Below are 19037 nucleotides of genomic sequence, written 5' to 3' on the forward strand. Positions count from 1 at the left end.
CGATGGCGGAACAGCCCCCGTAATTGGTATGTGTGCCGCCCGTGTCTCCTTCGCCGACCGCTCCACAATTGTGCTATTCACAGTCATCGCCCACTGTCCCCACGACATCAGCCTTGGCTTAGACTTCCTCTCCGCACATTCTGCTCTCATTGATTGTTCCGCCAGTACTCTCCGCCTTGACCTGCCTGTTCTGGACCCCGCTGAACCACACCCCAGTCGCCTCAGTTCCGTCGACTTCGTTCGCTTGCCACCTACGGCACTGACTTACGTTGACCTAGTGCCATCCCCACCAGTACCCGACGGTCACTATATCGCGGCTCCTATACAAGACGTCCTCCTTACACACGGGATCACGGTACCTCATACCGTTTTATCTATTACGGCGAATCGCGTCTGCCTGCCAGTGGTCAATTTTGGCTTGACGACACAAGTGCTGCCACGCGGGAGGTCTCTGGCCCAGCTTTGCTCATTCGAGGATAACTCAACAGCATCTATTGAGGTAGACGGCAATTCAGCCGATCCTCCTCTACCATCTCAGTCGACAACTTGTACCATCGCCGACTTACAGAAAATGATCGCGCCCGACATGCCGTCCGAGCACGCTCGTGAGCTCTACCGCGTTCTGTTTTCCTACAACGATATTTTTGACTTTAACGATCGTCCTTTGGCCCAAACTACAACTGTTAAACATCGCATTATTACCGGCGATGCCCCTCCTATTCATCGCCACCCGTATCAAGTGTCACCGGCTGAGCGTCAAGTTATTCACGCAGAAGTTCGCAAAATGCTTGCAAGAACATCATAGAACCGTCATGTAGTCCATGGGCGTCACCTGTTGTACTGGTAAAAAAGAAGGATGGCTCATGGCGCTTTTGCGTGGGTTATCGGCACCTTAACAGGGTTACCAAAAAGGACGTGAATCCCCTACCTCGGATCGATGACGCCCTTGACTGCCTCCATGGTGCTCGCTACTTCTCCTCTATTGACCTCCGCTCCGGCTACTGGCAGATTGCCGTGGACGATCTCGACCGCGAGAAGACTGCTTTTGTAACACCAGACGGTCTTTATTAATTCAAAGTGATGCCGTTCGGTCTATGTAACGCTCCTGCCACTTTTGAACGCATGATGGACTCCCTTCTTCACGGTTTCAAATGGTCCACATGCCTGTGCTACTTGGACGACGTCATAGTATTCTCCCCAACGTTCGCTACGCACCTCGAGCGCCTCTCGGCAGTGCTGGACGTTTTTCGTCGCGCCGGTCTGCAACTGAACGCATCGAAGTGCCAATTCGGCCGTCGCCAGATTACCGTCCTTGGGCATCTCGTTGACGCGAACGGTGTGTAACCGGACCCAGGCAAGATCCATGCTGTTACGCACTTCCCTGTTCCGAAGTGTGTCAAGGATGTGCGCAGCTTCATCAGGCCGATGAAGCTGCGCACATCCTTGTTCCTACTTCCGCCGTTTCGTGAAAAATTTCGCGGCCATAGCACGACCACTAACCGAGCTTTTGAAGAAAGACGCCCCTTTCCAGTGGGGCGATAACGAGGCCTCTGCATTCTCGCATCTAATCGACGTTCTCACAACGCCTCCCGTTCTGGCCCATTTCGATCCTTCTGCGCCTACCGAAGTCCGTACTGATGCCAGCGGTCACGGAATTGGCGCAGTACTGGCACAACGCCAGCGCGGCAACGACCGTGTTATCGCTTACGCCAGCAGGCTCCTCTCACCCGCGGAGCGCAACTATTCCATCACTGAGCGTGAGTGTCTGGCCTTAGTTTGGGCGGTTGCGAAGTTCCGCCCATACTTATATGGCCGACCCTTTTCCGTTGTCACAGACCATCACGCGCTTTGCTGGTTATGCTCACTGAAAGATCCTACAAGAAGACTTGGTCGCTGGGCATTACGCCTCCAAGAATATTCATATACTGTCACCTACAAATCTGGCCGACTACACAAGGACGCTGACTGCCTGTCTCGTTACCCGGTAGACGAGCCTGACGACGCCGACAGTAGTACCGCCAACGGCATTTTCTCTCTGTCTGCCTTCGCTAACATCGCCGATGAGCAGTACCGAGACCTACCGCTGCGAGCACTCATCGAGCGTCTGCGCTCTACACCTGCCGACGCGTCCGTTCGCCGCTATGTTCTCCAGGGCGGCATTCTGTACCGAAGGAACTTCCTCCCTGACGGATCTGATCTTCTTCTTGTCGTGCCAAAACATCTGCGACAGACTGTGCTCTTTGAGATGCATGACGCACCTACTGCAGGACACGTACGACCGCGTCCGCCGCCGCTTCTATTGGCCTGATCTCGCTCGCTCCGTCCGACGCTATGTTGCTGCCTGTGATCCCTGCCAGCGTCGGAAAACACCTCAAGTGCTACCTGCCGGTCATCTCCAGCCGATCACTGTCCCTGTGGAACCGTTCTTTCGTGTTGGATTAGACCTCCTCGGTCCCTTTCCCACGTCATCCTCTGGGAACAAATGGGTAGCCGTCGCAACTGATTACGCCACCCGATACGCTATCACGCGGGCTCTCCCTACCAGCTGCGCCACTGACGTCGCGGACTTTCTCTTGCGTGACATTATCTTACTTCATGACGCCCCGCGACAGCTGCTCACAGACCGTGGTCGTAACCTCCTCACGAAAGTTATCGCCGACATTGTACGTTCCTACTCCACTCAACACAAGCTGACTACCTCATACCATCCTCAAACCAATGGCCTGACAGAGCGGTTAAACCGTACTCTTACCGATATGCTGTCCAAGTACGTTTCTAAGGACCACCACGACTGGGACATTGCCCTTCCTTACGTCACATTTACGTATAATTCTTCCCGACACGACACCGCCGGATTTTCTCCCTTTTATCTACTCTACGGTCGCGAACCGACCTTGCGCCTTGACATGGCACTTCCTCCTGCTTCAATCTCAACAAGCGAGTATGCGCGCGACGCCATCGCCCTCGCCGACCATGCACGCCAGCTTGCCCGTGCTCGACTGACGGACTCGCAAACCACTCAGCAGCGTCAGTACAATGCCCGCCACCGTGACGTACAGTTTTCGCCTGGTGCGCTCGTGCTCTTGTGGTCGCCCTCTCGTCACGTCGGGCTTTCACAAAAGCTCCTTTCGCGATACACAGGGCCCTACCGCGTGCTGCGCCAGGTGACGCCTGTGACGTACAAAATTGCCCCTGTGAGCTCAACCTCGTCATCTACTGTGGCATCTAGTGATGTCGTGCACGTCAGTAGGCTCAAGGCCTACTACACTGCTTCCGAGTCCGGCCTTTAGTCACTCCGGGACGGCGCTTTTGCCGCCGGGGGTAGTGCTACGGAATAGTATTACCGATGACGAAGAGGCAAGCATTAAGAAGACGACGACGACGATTGGAGGCTAGCGCGGGCTGTTGCCTCTTGGCCAAGTGCGGCGTATTACGTTGTAAATATACTTGTATATAACTTTTCATCTGCGTCTTCTTACGTAACAATATTATAGCTTCACTAATAATACTATGACAATATGGGGATGCAACAGTCTCGTAATCTTGTCCAGCGCGTCGCGCACACACGTCAGCAAATACGCTGGGCCAAATGATAGCAAATGCGAGAAGAAAACTGAAGCAGCACGGTTGGTCAACCGCGCTGTGTGAGAGGTGCTGCCATTGAAATACAAATGCCTTCAATAGCTCCGTTATTCGGAGCTTCCGCGGTTGTACGATTGCTCTTGCAATCGCGGTCACGCAAAGAAAACTCAAACGGTACACAAAGCTTAAGCGACACGGTAAATCACCTGACAGAAATTTAATTAACAGTTAAAAGAGAAAAACGCTCTCCATTACTAAAAATAAATAAATTATTGGTTTTTACGTGCTAAAACCACGATCTGATTATGAGGCACTCCAGAGTAGTGGGACTCTGGGATAATTTGGACCACCTGGGGTTGTTAACATTCACCTAAATCTAAGTACACGGGTGTTTTTGCATTTCGCCCCCATCGAAATTCGGGCGCCGTTGCCGGGACTCCATTACTAAACTATGACAACGTACGAAGGTGCAGTAGTCTAATAAGAAGTTTAAACATCTCCATTGTTACAGACAGCCGAGACGTACGTAAGCTTGACCTTGTTAAGAACGGCCAGCTGAAGTGCAAGTTTTGCCAGCCAATAGCGACAGCGGCGGCAACATTTTATTTGAACGCCACCGTTACGCTCTAGCCTCGTCGTCGTTGTGACTAAATACGTTGGACGAAGCAGGCTTTGTGCCTGAACACGACACCGCCTACCTGATCTGCTATGAGCGGGGGAGTGCCCGCGGGAACCTCTACGGAGGCCTCTTCCCGCGCGCCGTTCAAGGCGCAGGACAATGGACACCACGGCGGCCGCGCTGCGTGGGTCAGCTCGGGGGATAAAAGGCGCCTTTCCTGAAGTAAGCCCCGAGTTCTACAAATTACGTCTGACGTCGGTTCCGGACCGTGAACCTGTGCGGAAGTGTGTGTGTGTAAGACGTCCCGCAGAGAGGCGGCTTGTTTACGATGACTGGACGAAAGTTTCCCTCACCTTGGGATCGAGGGGGATCGAGTGTTTATAAACCGCTGTTGTGCAGCTACTCAGGGTACTTTGTCTCGCAGTCATGCTAGACTGATGAACTGCTACGTCAGAATTATTGCAGCTAATTTTCGAACAGGCCAGTGAGGAAGAAATTGAAATGGGGTTGGAACTTCTGAAAAAAAAGAGAAGAACGGGACAAAGAGAGAGAGGAACGCGAGTTAAGAAAATGCAACTTAAGTTGAAGGCAAACGTTTGAAGTTCTCTCAAGGAAGTGAAGGGGCTCTGGGACGATCAAGTGAGGCAGAATCATACCGCATGGACAGGCTATTAAAGCCATTTGAGGTCGGGACCGACATAGGCTTGTTCCTAAGCAATTTTGGAAGGACTTGCGAGAAGATGAACTTCGGTCAAAGTACATGGCCACAGCGGTTGCTGTCTATGTTGCCGTGTGAGGCGGCGGAAGTAATCGCCAGACTCGGTGCGGAAGATGCATATGATTATGCGAAAGTTAAGGCTAGTCTCCTGAAGAAATATCGCCTTTCAGCCGAAGCTTTTCGGCAAAGGTTGAGGAGCACAGGCAAGAAAGATAGCCAGGGGTATCCGGAGTTTGCATACGGCTTAAAGGCCAACCATGTCGAGTGGCTGAAAAGCGCGGAAGCGTACGACAGCAGAGACATGATCATTGAATTCATGTGTCTAGAGCAGTTTTACGAAAGCATCCCACCATCTGTGAAACTGTGGGTGCAAGACAGAGGGAATGTAAACACTGTGAAAAGGGCGGCTGAATTAGCCGGAGAGTACGCAACGCGTAGAAAGTTGAACGCCGAGGACGGAAATTGGGACGGTCGAAATGGACCGCGGAAGCCATTTCCGTTTAAAAATGGTTTGTACGTTAGACGATCGGAGCCTGTAGACGTGGAGGAAAAGCCCGCAGAAAAGAGCGAGCAGAAACCTAATGGCGAAACTTTACAAAAAGATCAGAAAAGAAAATTCGAATCTTTTAGACCAATTCGCTGTTACAAATGCCACAAACTGGGACATATAGCTGTAAACTGCGGGAAGCCTAGCGTAGTTTTCTCCTACGTGGATGAAAAAGATGGGAATATGGAACTTTTAAGCCCATATCTTCACGACGTGCAAGTTAATGGCAAACCATGCCGGGTGCTAAGAGACAGTGCCGCCACGATGGGCATTGTCCATCTGTCTTGGGTGACGGTAGATGACTTCACCGGAGAAGTAGCATGGATCAAACAGGTTGTAGAAGACAGCGTGTGTCTGCCCATGGCCAAAGTCAAAATCTTTAGATTTGTCCTGTTGCTCTTCCTTTCCTCTCTCCTCCCCTCCTTCCTATCTTCCGTTTCTGTGTTGCTGTCACCTCCCTTCAGAAGAGTAGGCAGGCATTGTGCCCCTTCCGGTGGCAGTCGCCAGCCTGCTCGTCGCTTTCCCTTTCCTGTAAACTATGTATATGTGTTCAAAACAAATAATAATAATAAAGTCAAAATCAGTGGACCATTCGAGGAGCTAGTGACCGAGGCTGCAGTTTCCAAATTTTTGTCACTGCAGTACCCTTACATTTTTTTTCGAATCGTTAGAATCAGTTACTGTGTGAAAAAGGGCTTAAACTGGGAGATGGCGTAGTACAGGCATTGACGCGAGGCCAAGCTCGTAAGATCGCGTCGCTTTCGGCCGAAAATGCACAAGCTGCTCCAGCGGAAGTAGCAAAGGAGATAACTGCAATAACCGAATCCGAGCTAGGCTCGAGTGATGAAAAAATGGTTGAGGAAAGCCGGCCAGCTGACCAGCTCAATGAGGGCGTATCACTAGAGTGTCAAAGTTCAAGCCTGCAGGAAGAGCAAGCTGACGCAATCGCAAGCGAGACAGGGTCGCTATTATCATCGGCCTCAAAGAACTTTGATCAGCTCTTACGTGTGGACAGAGAGTCACTGGCAGCGGAGCAAAAGAATGATGAGAGCTTAGCTAAATTACACCACACAGCTAAAGAAGGCATTGCTAGGCGTAACGTGACGATACATGAGAGAGGAGGATTGTTGTATCGGCACTACAGAGATCGAAAGGGTAGGATTCTAGATCAATTAGTCGTACCTACCAAGTACAGGGAAGAGCTTTTGAGCCTCTGTCATGGAAATGGGGGGTCCGGCCACCTAGGCATAAACAAATCACAGGAAAGATTGCTTATGGAATACTACTGGCCTGGCTGTTTCAAAGACGTAGAAAACTTTGTAAGATCATGCGACGCCTGCCAGCGCTCGGGTAAACAAGGAGAGACATGGAAAGCTCCACTAAAGATAGTGCCCTTAATAACAAAACCTTTCAGACGACTTGTGATAGACACGGTAGGGCCTCTACCAAAAACAAAATCGGGTTACAGGTACTTGTTTACCATGCCGTGTCCGGCTACAAAGTTTCCAGAAGCAATCCCTCTGAAAGAGCTCAGCTCCACCGAAGTAGTAGACGCGCTTTTGACAGTGTTTGCACGAGTTGGGTTTCCAGCCGAAATTCAGGTGGATCAAGGGTCAGTATTCACCAGCGCACTGACATCCACATTCTTGCAAAAGTGCGGGATAAAGTTAATACACAGTTCCGTCTATCACCCTCAGTCAAACAGTGTAGAGCGGTGGCATTCAGGGCTTAAGCGAGTTTTTTGTGCGCTCTGTTACGAGCACAAGGAGAACTGGGAGAACTGTCTGCCGGCAACTTTGTTTGCTTTGCGAACGGTTCCACATGAAGCGACAGGGTTCTCGCCAGCAGAACTAGTGTATGGGAGGACACACCGTTCTCCACTGAGAATGTTAAGAGAGATGTGGGAGGAAAGAGGAGAGAGTCCAACAGTGGTTGAATACGTGCTAAATCTGCTGGAACGGCTAAGCGTAACCCAAGAACTAGTCGGAAAGAACATGGGAGAGGCGCAAAAGAACGCCAAATTCTATTACGACAAGAATGCGAGGCTTCGTACGTTTGACGCCGGAGACCAGGTAATGATCCTCAAACCTTCAAGAAAGAACAAGCTTGAAGTTCACTGGGACGGGCCCGTTAAAGTGTTGCACGAACTTTCGGATACTAACTACGCTCTTAAAATGCCCGGTCGCAGGAAGGAGGTGCGGATATATCACTGCAATTTAATGAAGCCGTATGTAGAGCGGAGCGAAGTCGTTAACTATACCATCAAAGAGCAGGATGGCACTAGTACCAAGTTTAAGGAGCATAGGGCGACCTCCAACTCTGAAATCGGCCTAGAAGAAGTAGTAAAACATTCGGTAGGCTCGCACGCTCTAAGACCCGAGCAGCTAGATGAGCTTAAAGAGGTGTTAGGGGAATATCTCGACAGATTCAGCGATCAGCCGGGTAGAACCAAACTAATAACACATGAAATAGAGCTGACATCAACCGAACCCGTAAGATCAAAGCCTTACAGGGTGTCTCCAAGACAGAGAGAGATTAAGGAGGCAGAGATACAGCGCATGCTAGAATTGGGAGTTATTGAGCCCGCTGAGAGTGACTACACGTCACCGCTAATAATGGTAGAAACCCCTAACAAGGACCCTCGTCCGTGTGTTGACTACAGGATGTTAAATGCCATCACTAGGGATCAGCTGTACCTGATACCCAACATTGACGAACGAATTGAAAGAGTTAGCGCTGCTAAATACATTTCAACTATAGATCTCGTGCGGGGGTACTGGCAAGTCCCCCTTTCAGAAAGTGCCAGCCGCTATGCCGCATTCAACTCACCTGTAGGCACTTTTCGCCCTCTCGCACTCAGCTTCGGGCTGAAGAACGCGCCGTTTAGCTTCTCTAAATTAATGGATATTGTCCTAAGAGACTTGCAGGAGTTCGTCTTGCCATATCTTGATGATGTAGCAATTTTTTCGGAGAGCTGAGAACAACACGTATCGCACCTCAAACAGGTGTTCTCACGCGATTGAGGGAAGCCGGCTTAACGATGAAAGCGGAAAAGTGTAGATTTGGTTGTTCGCAGGTTACTTATCTGGGCCATGTTGTAGGCCAGGACACGAGACGGCCGGCCGAGCTGAAAATAGCTACGATTGGAGGATTTTCTCAGCCACGCACGAAAACAGACCTTCGTTCATTTTTGGGACTTGTGGGGTACTATCAACGGTACATTCTGAATTACTTGCAAATGGCAAGTCCATTAACGGACGCCCTCCGAAAGGGAGCACCGAGTAGCGTACACTGGGATAAGGACAAAGAGAACGCTTTCCAAAGTTTGAAAACACTATTGGTTTCTTGTCCTGTGCTTCGCGCGCCAGACTACACAAAGGAATTCATAGTTCAATGCGACGCAAGCGACAGAGGTATGGGCGTGGTACTGAGGTCGGCGACGATAACGAGGAGCATCCTATCTTCTATGCCAGCCGTAAACTAAATGTAAGAGAGGAAGCCTACAGTGTTTCAGAGAAGGAATGCGCTTGTTTAGTTTGGGCCGCGCAGAAGTGCTCGTGTTACTTGTACGGAGCGAAGTTCATCTTCGAGACCGACCACTGTCCTCTGACGTGGCTCAATCAAATGTCACACGAAAATGGCCGCTTGCTCCGATGGAACTTCACTCTCCAAGAGTACAACTTCTCCGTTAGATATAAGAAGGGGAAGTTGCATAGCAATGCGGATGGTTTGAGCAGGCTAATTTGAATTCTGCGTTTAAGGGTCCCGCCTAAATTTTAGGGTTACTATTGTTGATTTTGTTAAGCCAAGAAGGCCCCCTCTCATTTAGCAGGATTCCCTCCATGATTGCTGAGTTTGTCAGTACGATATTGCTTTAAAAATTGGCATAGCGAAATGCAGCATTTTTTTTCTGTTTCTGCACTTATGCTTTCTTTGAAGCCTAGCGGGTCTAAAGTGAGAGCCAATGCACGTCATCTCGGCGCAGAGCCGCGTTGTGAGGTTCGTTTTGCAGCTGCCTGTCCTTGTTGGATGTTTTGGTGCGGTGACATCATTACACAAGTGGTCGCTGCGAGCCAAGGCATCACCCCCTGGCCACCAGCCGTTCTCTTCCTGCCCAGCGGTTGTCAGCACTGGACAGTCCAGATTTTCCGGGCCATGCGCTGTTAAGAACGGCCCGCTGAGGTGAAAGTTTTGCCAGCCAGTTGCTACAGCGGCGGCAAAGTTTTCTTGGGGCGCCACGGCAAACCTCTAGCCACGGCGTCACTAAGGCCCGTATTCACAAACCAACCTTATACTTATCTTTTGTCTTCCTTACCTCTTCGGCGCCTTAACGCGTTTCATAAACAAACCTTATGCTTGAGTCGAAGCTTTCCTTAACCTCATCGGCTAGGGAAAGGAGCGTTCCTAAGTCTACTGTGTCCTGTGTTTGACAACAACTTTTCCTGGAACGCCACCGCAACCCTCTAGCCACATGGCGTCACTAAGTCTACTGTGTCCGCAGGACAATGCACCACGTCCGCCACTCTGCGTCGCGGCATTATCGAGATGAGTTCGACGAACCAGGCATTGTGACGGTACACGCCACCACCGACCCGGTCTGCTGTGAACAAGGGAGTCTCCGAAGGAACGTAGTTCGAGGCCCCTTCCCAGGCACCGTTCCTGATGTCAGCCCCGAGTTCTGCGAAGGCCGTCTGACCTCGGTTGGGGACCGTGAACCTGTGCGCAAAGAGGCGGCTTGTCTACGGTGCCTGGTCGTACGTTTCCCTCACTTTGGTATCGAGGGAGGACCGAGTGTTTATAAACCGCTGTTGTGCGGCTGCTCAGTGTACTTTCTGTCGCAGTCATTCTAGACTGATGAACTGCAACGTCCTTCTGTAGATACTGTAAATAAACCCATATTCCTCGTTCTCGATGAGAAGCAGTCCTTCCCTTCAACAACGTCCTAAGCGTGGATAAGTTGGACGACGGCATGGGCCAGCTACCATCTAATTCATGCCCGACTCCAATCTTGACAACTGGTTACGAACGGTGGGATTGACCTCCCAATCCTTACAGCTTCCTAGTTATTTTCCTCCACTGTGAATCAATGTTTTTCCTTTACAGATACCTGAACACTCTCCCAGCCCATTTACTTTCTTCCATATTCCTCAGCCGTTCTTCATACTCAATTTTACGGCGAGCTTCCCTCACTTCAAAACTAGTCCAGCCCATATCACCCTGCACAGCTTCATTTGTAGTCTTCCCGAGAACTTGGAGTGGCGCCCTCTCGCAAGGTACGTCACGGCCAGGACGCCGCTCACTCCGGCTTGCTCGGCTGCCGCGCATGCTCGTTCCCTTCATGTACGCTTGGGGTATGGGTGGCTCGAGCCGTAATTATTGAAGGATATATGTCGGCTTCTTTCTGCTGGCATGCCTGAACCACATCTTTCTTCAAAAGCACGTGAGTCGAGAAAATTTGCGGCTTGGATTTTGCAAGCTATGTAGCGTTGAAGGGGTCTACTGGTTTTGCAATGCATACGTGCGCCGTGTCTGTCCACAAATTTTGCGAAAAAAAATGTCTGCAAATTCGACACGCGAAGTTGCGTACAATGCTTGGCTAAACACTTAACATTCCCTTAGTACTTAGCTATGAGAGACATTGCATTTTACATAGAAGAAAAATCTTGGTATTTGGTGTCAACTTGTTATCCGTGTTAGAAAGAGACTGCCCAGCGAAGCTGTCATCATGATTCTTATTACTCTGGTGAATTCTTCTAGTAAAATATGGCCACTTAATTAATGCGTAAAAGAAAGAGTTAGGCGCGCATTTAGTATGAAAAAGTTTGCTGCTACTTTCACCGCTCTCTGAAACAGGCCCCCTAAATCAAGTTTCTCGTGGCTGCCAACACGACAGCGCGTCATGTAGAGTATTTACATATATAATTCACGAATACCACAGTACCAATCACCGGAAAGAAAAGCTTCGCGGTTAAGATCGAGGACCAATCAATTGCAAGCGATGATATGTTTCATGGTGGCCCTCAGTAGCATTTATCGGCAATATGGCACACCCCTCAGCCAACGGTAGATACCGACGGTCGTTATGGCAAGGCACGCATTGTTCGCAAGACCCATCAGTTCACTACGACTTCGAATTGAAACCACAAAGCAGTTTTTTACAGCGCCAATTGTAATGCCTAAACTATACTCAAGGTACTACAGCGCAGCTTTGGCTGCCTAGAAAAGCAGAATTCAAGCACCTTCTGCCTCACCATGTCTCGATACAGCGTTGTTTAATTATAGAAATGGAGAACTATTCGCTTATTCAGTACATAAAAGAGAACCTCGCAAACCTTCATAAAGAAGACACCACAAGCCTTACATACTTCACCTGATTTTTCACCCTCCACAGGGGAATTATGACATCTTCAATATGTCCCATAATAATAATAAATGACGCTTCGACTTCTTTCTGGCTGCTGCCATATAGTCCAAAAGGCATATTTCACAAAAAAATATGGGCCGTACAGCCTGTGTCAGTTCGCCAAACAGATTCGTCATGCATATTCCTCAAGCAACAAACACCAGTAAACTCAAGTGAGTTGAACGTGTAGTATGGAAAAGGGAATATATATTTGTACATTCGGTTTCGTATTCTGCAAACAGCTGTAAGCGTCAATTAGCTTTACTTCAAATTATCGCCACTTAAAATAAACACGTGAAGAACCGCGTAATTTTGAGAAGCAGTTAAAAGGACACTAAAGCGAAACAATAAATCAGTTGAGGCTAATAAAGCATTGTTTGAGAACCCTGCAGGTAGTCATTTCAAAATAATAGTTTGATAATTAGATGAGAAAATGAAGGTCGAAGTATCAGTATTTGAATTTCGAGCCGAAACCCCGATGCCGGTACGTCAGTGTGACATCAATGATTCCAAAGTATATGTGTTCGCATTTGGGCCACGTTGGCTGAGCAAAGGTTCCCGAAACTTGCCATGTTTAATATTTGGTTCCTTTAGAACACAATGTAGTCAATCTGTACCGGTATATATTTAAGTAGGCCCTAAAAGATGCCATCAAAATCCATGACGTCACAGCGACCAGGTGCGGGAACTTGAAGGAGGCGTCGCCACCCGTGTTTCGTTCTTGCGCTTTTCTGGCTAACGAAGCGTCTTATCGTGGTAAGAACGGTGTTTTTGTTGTCATAGAAAGGTAATTTACTGATGCAGAAGAAATCATTCTTCTCTTTAGTATCCCTTTAAAGAAGCAAGTGATGCTGGTAGAATCTAAATTGCAGTGTTAGTTAAATCCTCGTGTTACTCTCGAGCGTTTCTTTGAAGAAATGAAAAAATTAGATAATATTCCATGAACTACTCGTCGTGAGCAAACCTGTTTTAGCAGATGAAAATCAAGGTGACTGTTGTACAAGTCATATATTGCCAGCGTTAATGACATACCCCGGCAGGTATGGTATCAACTGGATTCTTATATGCTGTGTGTTTGCGGTTGTCGATCCCCGCATGAAAAACCCGCAATGCGCTGGTCTGCGCTCCTTCGGATGGCACTGTGGCGTTGCCTTTGAGAACTGTATTGTCGTCTAAGAAATGAGCTCTTTGAATAAATTTTCGAGAACGAAGACAGCGCAAAAATATATTTGAGACGAGCGCCGTAAGTATAAAAACAGAGGGAACGAGAGCGAAGAAACGAAAACACTGCAGAAGTCCTGCAGAAGTCAGTACACCGCCCTATATGCAGTGTACCCTGGTGTACCCTAACTGCAGCAGACGACAGGCGCGAGTCCGTGCCCTGACGTCACGCGAGAAGCGCTCACAGCGCCCCTGTAGTTCGTTCTCGGGGCTAATAGTTTCATACAATAATTTATTATATAAAACTCTATGTCGTGCGCGGTCCGTGTGCCTTGCTTGCCAACTGCTGTTCTTATTGTATATGCTTGTATCCGACATATATTGTGCTGGAGTTCCTACGAGACGTAGTACGCAGTGCTTCTAAATTTGGCTCACTACAGTAAAGAGTCCGGGTACATTGTATATAAAAAAACTACTTCAAATATTTGTTGATTGTTGTCGTTTTTGTTTTACATCTTCACGTGAGTAATCCGTTCGCTCGAGTGGTCTGCGGAACGTGTGTCCTAAGCGCAGTGCGTCTCTGATTGCATCTACCATCCCGGACGCTGGCTTTGCGAGAATATCTACGCGCTGTCCATGTGACAACACGGTCGCACAACGTCGGTTGACAGGTGGCCCAGGCGATTTTCGCTGCCTTGTCTTGTCTGGTGAGTAGTGGATGGCGGAAGTAATGCCGTCACGATTTGTGGCATTGCTCAGTGTAGCGCAATAGGGTTTGCCTGTTTTGTTTATCTGCAACCCGGCCAGCTCGTATCTCGATGGAATACCGGTGTCGCTGCGTTCTGAACGGTTCCTGTCGTGAATCATGGGCCTTGTTACTTCGCCCACGTTGCATGTGCGGTTGTGCGATTTTTGTTGTGGCCGGTGCAGCTGATTGCGCTATTGTTTCGCATTCAACTTGAAGTGGAGGCTAACTTCGTGCGAAACGTCACTTACTGCGAATTTTTGTCCTTTTACCTGGGGCATTTTCTCGAGCGAGACGGTGTTGACTTGCAGGAAGAAACGGGGCTACAGAGGTCTTTTGTCTAGTGTGATAGTAGCCGTATTGCAAACATCAACTCTCGGCTGGTCGTGACCATGTTGTCCGGATTACCTTCAAGTGCTTGTTGACCACTGTCAAGGCCTCCTAAGGCGCGACATGTCTCGAAGTTCTTGTGTTAAAATATCGTTTGCCGTCTTGGCCGCAGCCGGTTTGTCACCGTCGCTGTCAGTCAGTGGGTGCGATTTAGATGAGTAGCTCGAATGCACCTCTTAGAACAGCCTAGCGATATCATCGCGAACGTATTGTTTTGCGGGCTGTTGACAACCGTCACATCTTGGTACCCGTTTCATTGTTTTGTTTTTTCAAATTGTTTTTTTCCTCTCCTGATGCTTAAAAACGACAAGCCCGCGTCAAGTCTTTCGTTCGTAAAGTCGTTACAGGCAGTGATGTTCATTACTTCGTCCTAACAGATTGTATCAGCTGTTATTACATTCAAGTAGAAACAGTATTCGCAAAGGTTAACACATTCAACTAAGCCTGAAGGCATCATTATGTGTTATGAAAAGACACACAGCTTGCAAATTGTAATTAAAAAAGATGTGCGCCTTCTTAACCCAATTTAGAAACATAAAGCAAGAAATAAACTACTTCAGGAATACTTGTGCAGTCGTAAGCTACGAATCTATTTGTTGAGTTGCCATTAATTTAATTTACTGCACTGCCGGTAATCTTGATAAACAGTGCATAAATAGTTTGTGCGAACATTACTTCAAGTCAGTTGTGCGAGGGCATCCCCCAATTCCATGCACCTGGGCATACTGTGGTGTACCAGGCTTTTGCATTCTTGTTGAGCCAAAGTTCATGCCCACGTCGTGATCATTCCAATCAGCACAGTACTGGCTGCTGCACAGCAAATAACACTGCCGAGAAGCCAAACTACACAGAACCAGGCATAGCTTAGCACTGTTCATCAAAAGTCATAAGAGTTCAGTGAAGAAAACAAAAGAGTGCCGTAGGAAAAATGTCCGTGCCCATTGCTAGTGCAGATTAGATAGGAATTATGTTCGGAACGTGTATCACTTCATTCTTGATTTAAAGGGCCTAGAGCGCCCTGAGCACGAAGGCGATAGTGTGGTTTCTCTCTTATCTTCCCTGCCCTGCTCTTGTGTGCTCTTTTTCTTGTGGTGTGCTTCTTTAAAAGACAAGTGGAGTCCATCCATGCCAGTAATGAACGTCACGTTGGTGCTCTTTTCCAGTTCGAAAACACCCTCAATTGCTTAACGGGACTCAGTTGTTTGGCTATGCTTTCAAGAAGAAATTAATGCCTATGTCATGTGACTGTTGTTTCCATAACTGCTTTGTATAAGGTAGCAGACATTGTTTTCGGCACTTTTGTACTTCGTGTTCTGTGCATTTGTAGTTTTGACATTCAGAAACGTCGAACCTGTTATTGCATTTTTTGGGCCTTCCGGCCTGCCGTATTCAATAAATAGATTAAATGCAGGCATGTGATTAGCATGGCAAAGGTGCGCTCGAAGGTCTGATATCCCTCGTAAATGGACTAATTGATGGCTTTTACCCTGATGACGCGGCGTGTGTGACCCTGCTTGCGTTATGGGTGAAGATAAGACCGAAGAAGCCAGGAGGGAAGGATATGATTGTTTTTTTGCACTATCAGAGGGTCCTTTAAGCAGTGCCTGAATTAGCACATTAAGATGGTAAATCAAAACTAATTTGGTCCGAATGAAGTCCAGCTGCTGCAGTGATATTCCAAACACACCTTAAGCATGGAAGATTGCTGCGTGCTTACAATGTTAAAGCTGTTTGTGTTTAATACTACAAAATATTTGCTTGATGGACTGAGAGCACCTCTCATATATTAAACAAAAACTTGCATAAAGGAGCAGACACCCGATTTAAATCTGGTTATGTTTTACTTAAAAACAATAATTGCTTGTGCATGGCGATCTGCGAGCACAGAAGCTCGGAGAAGAATGAGGCAAGAAAGTTTTCACTGCCGGATGTAAAGGAATGTGCTCCGCCTTGCTCAGGACGATGACGAGACCTGACAGGCACTTTGCTGCAGTGTTTGTCATAATTGCAAGTTTCCAGCGACTTCTTGTCCTTTTTTTTTATGCAGCGTGATGCAGCTTGAAGACGGGATGAAGTAATTAATCGTATTCGCGCGTATTGAGGTTGGAAGCATCTTGGGCTCTGAAGTCATGTCCACACCAATGCACACTTAGGGCTCATTCACACCGGCGACTGACAGTGGTCGCGCGACCAAGTTAGTCGCAAAGCGACCAGTCGCAAATGGTCGCAAACGGTCGCCTTTCTTGAAAAGCGACCATTTTGGGCCAGTCGCTCTCTGCGCGATTTTTCAGTCACGCGACCGTGGTCGCAAAACTGATAAACCAATCAGCGGCGCACCGGAAGTGATCTTTCGTGTGTCTACATCCGGCCTCGTCCGGCGTCGCGTTCAAATTCCGCGTAGATTCCGAGAGTTCTCGCTGAGAACGATAATCTCCGGGATTGCGACTTGCGGGTCGCGCTCAGCCGGGCTTGCCGGTGTGAGCATCAGTCGCCTTCGGTCGCCTTTTGATTGCGAGTCGCAAATGGTCGCGCGACCTCCTCAAGTCGCCGGTGTGAATGTGCCCTTAGTTTGAATCCCTGCTGTTGCACAGTTCAATTTTCTTTTATAGTGAGCCCATGTTGGCTCTATAAGCCAATCCACCTGAAAGGTGACATTCGGGTCTTCTAGCTATTTTAACCTCAACTTTATTTCGCACCTTTCCATATATGGAAAGCTGGGAACGTTGCAGGAAAGCCAACAACGATGTTGGCTTGAAGAACATTATGCCTCCAATGACATGCATTGGCAACAGCTTCTGCGAAGAACTTAATAGTGAGAGCAAGTACTAAAAGTCTGAATAGAGTGTAACATGTTGTGACAAAGATAAAAGTATTCTGACAGCAATAATGCAGGCAGCAATAACGAAAATATAGAACATAGTACATCAACAAATAAAATGTACGTAATGGTAAAGAAGAGTTGAGGGACATGGTGTTGTCAGGTGGCACGGTAATGTACATTTTGCACAAAAGAATGAAGTAACAATAATGAGCCACGTTTCCATGAATGCGACAGTGGCGCATCGCATTTCCAAGCGCATTTGGGAAAGGCGATGCAACGCCGTTTACATGTAGCGCATTAACTCTAGCGAGAACGAGCGCCATATGGTGTCGTATAAGGGAAGGGCAGTCGACTTCCGGTATAACTGGTTTCTGGTTGTGGGCCGAGTGCACGTTGGTGGCTGAGTGCCGAGAAATAGACAGTTTTAGTTTAGCGTACGCAACTTATAGCGTACGCTATACGCTATACTGTAGTGTACGCGAAGCAGCACACGTCTTTTACAGTTTTCGTTGGCGAGCGAGATCTTTGGATTTCAGAGGCCATATGCCATCGTTGCGGCTATTTCCCGACTTTAGCGATAGGTAGCGCTGGCATCTCGAATGTTTCTTTCGTTAGGCCTCGACTCGTTCGAAACGAGAAGCGATCTTGAAAACACCACCAGGTTATCCATAATACTCTGTCGTCGAAGCGGCCTGAGACTAAGCGAAAGCCGTTTACGCAATCATTCGTTGCGAACGAAGTGCATTTTACAAAAACAATGCCAAATTCAATTCGAAGCGGGCAGCCGGGACCACCGCCATGTTGGTGGCTAACTCCTTCCCACAATTCCTAATGCGACGATCTTGCGTTTACGTGCTCCGCAAGAGTCGACTCGCGCCCGTAAATCTACCCTCGCCTGGCGCATTAATGTGATGCGCCTTCCTAGCGCATTACTGCTGTTTACATGAATGTGATGCGCTAGAAATGCGATGTGATGCGGCAGTGTCGCATTCATGTAAACGCAGCTATGGTAGCATTACGTCAACATGGCTTACGAGGAATCAAAATGAATACAACAAAACAAAAGGTGTGTGTTATTGTAAAATTGTACGCTCCTATCACCATAACTGTGCGGCATCAAAGCAAACTCCGAACATATAGCATTGCAAACTGTGTGCCTGGAAATGGTGGATTGCCAGGACGTGTTCAGGGCAGATGACAAATGCGACTTCACTTGCAGACATAGGTATTGTCGAAAGTTCATTGACAAAATGTGATTGCTCCAAGTGGTTTTGATATTGTATACAGTGCGCTTTTTCATCTTTGCCAGCAGGCAAAATAGATGTATCTGATGAATGCAGAATTCAAGAACGTTTGTGTGCTGAGCATAGTGTTGCCATATTTTCTTGCGTGTGTCGCTAAACTGAGACAAATAAGTTGCTTAATTTCTGCTAAATTTTGCATCAGTCTCTAAAATTCTCGCTAAACCAGTTGAGGGAATTTTAAATTACTTGGGCATATTGGAACACTATAACATTAGCTAATGTAGTGTTAATAATCTGCTGCAGTGTCCACATTTGTCTAGCACCTGCGCAGGTGACGCAGTAAAATATTTACTGGCAAGGTGTAACGGGCTTTTAATTTACTAGTATATCTGCACAACAATGGAGGAAGCAAGCTGAAATTTCGTGTTTACCTTCATATTGTTATGGTGGGAAAAGAGGACAAGGTCGTCGACGGTGAAGACGGCAAAGTGGCAACAGCTTCTCAGGATTCTCAGCTGCTGTTTATATACGCCTTGTAAATACATTGTGTAAATAGTTTTATACCCATGACATTTTGGTGGACGTGCTGGTTACATGTCTTTGCCACGGAGCTCCTCAGCAGGCGTCTTACCCAGGTTGGGACAATGCTTCCAGTGGAAGTCCTCTTTTCCCACCGTAACAATGTTGTAAAGCTACAAAACCAAAACCAAAAAAAAAAAACACGGGAGTGACATATTTCTTAGCATGAAAATAAAGGTGCTCGAGTCGCATTATCCCTGCACATTATGTAGTTCTCGCACTCTTGAA

The 19037-nt window shown here is 47.9% G+C and overlaps 1 protein-coding gene across 1 annotated transcript in view; it reads left to right on the top strand.

Annotated features, from left to right (window-relative positions):
• The first annotated feature begins 13530 nt into the window (after positions 1 to 13530).
• LOC126528456 (serine/threonine-protein kinase TBK1-like) overlaps positions 13531 to 19037 on the top strand; it is a 113000-nt gene continuing 107493 nt past the window's right edge. The window contains exon 1 of the mRNA XM_050176336.3: positions 13531 to 13737. The gene's annotated coding sequence lies outside the window, so the exon portion shown is untranslated. The remainder of the gene's footprint in view (positions 13738 to 19037) is intronic.

The sequence above is a fragment of the Dermacentor andersoni genome, chromosome 9 (genome assembly GCF_023375885.2).
Source record: "Dermacentor andersoni chromosome 9, qqDerAnde1_hic_scaffold, whole genome shotgun sequence".
In the NCBI taxonomy this organism is placed as follows: domain Eukaryota; kingdom Metazoa; phylum Arthropoda; class Arachnida; order Ixodida; family Ixodidae; genus Dermacentor; species Dermacentor andersoni.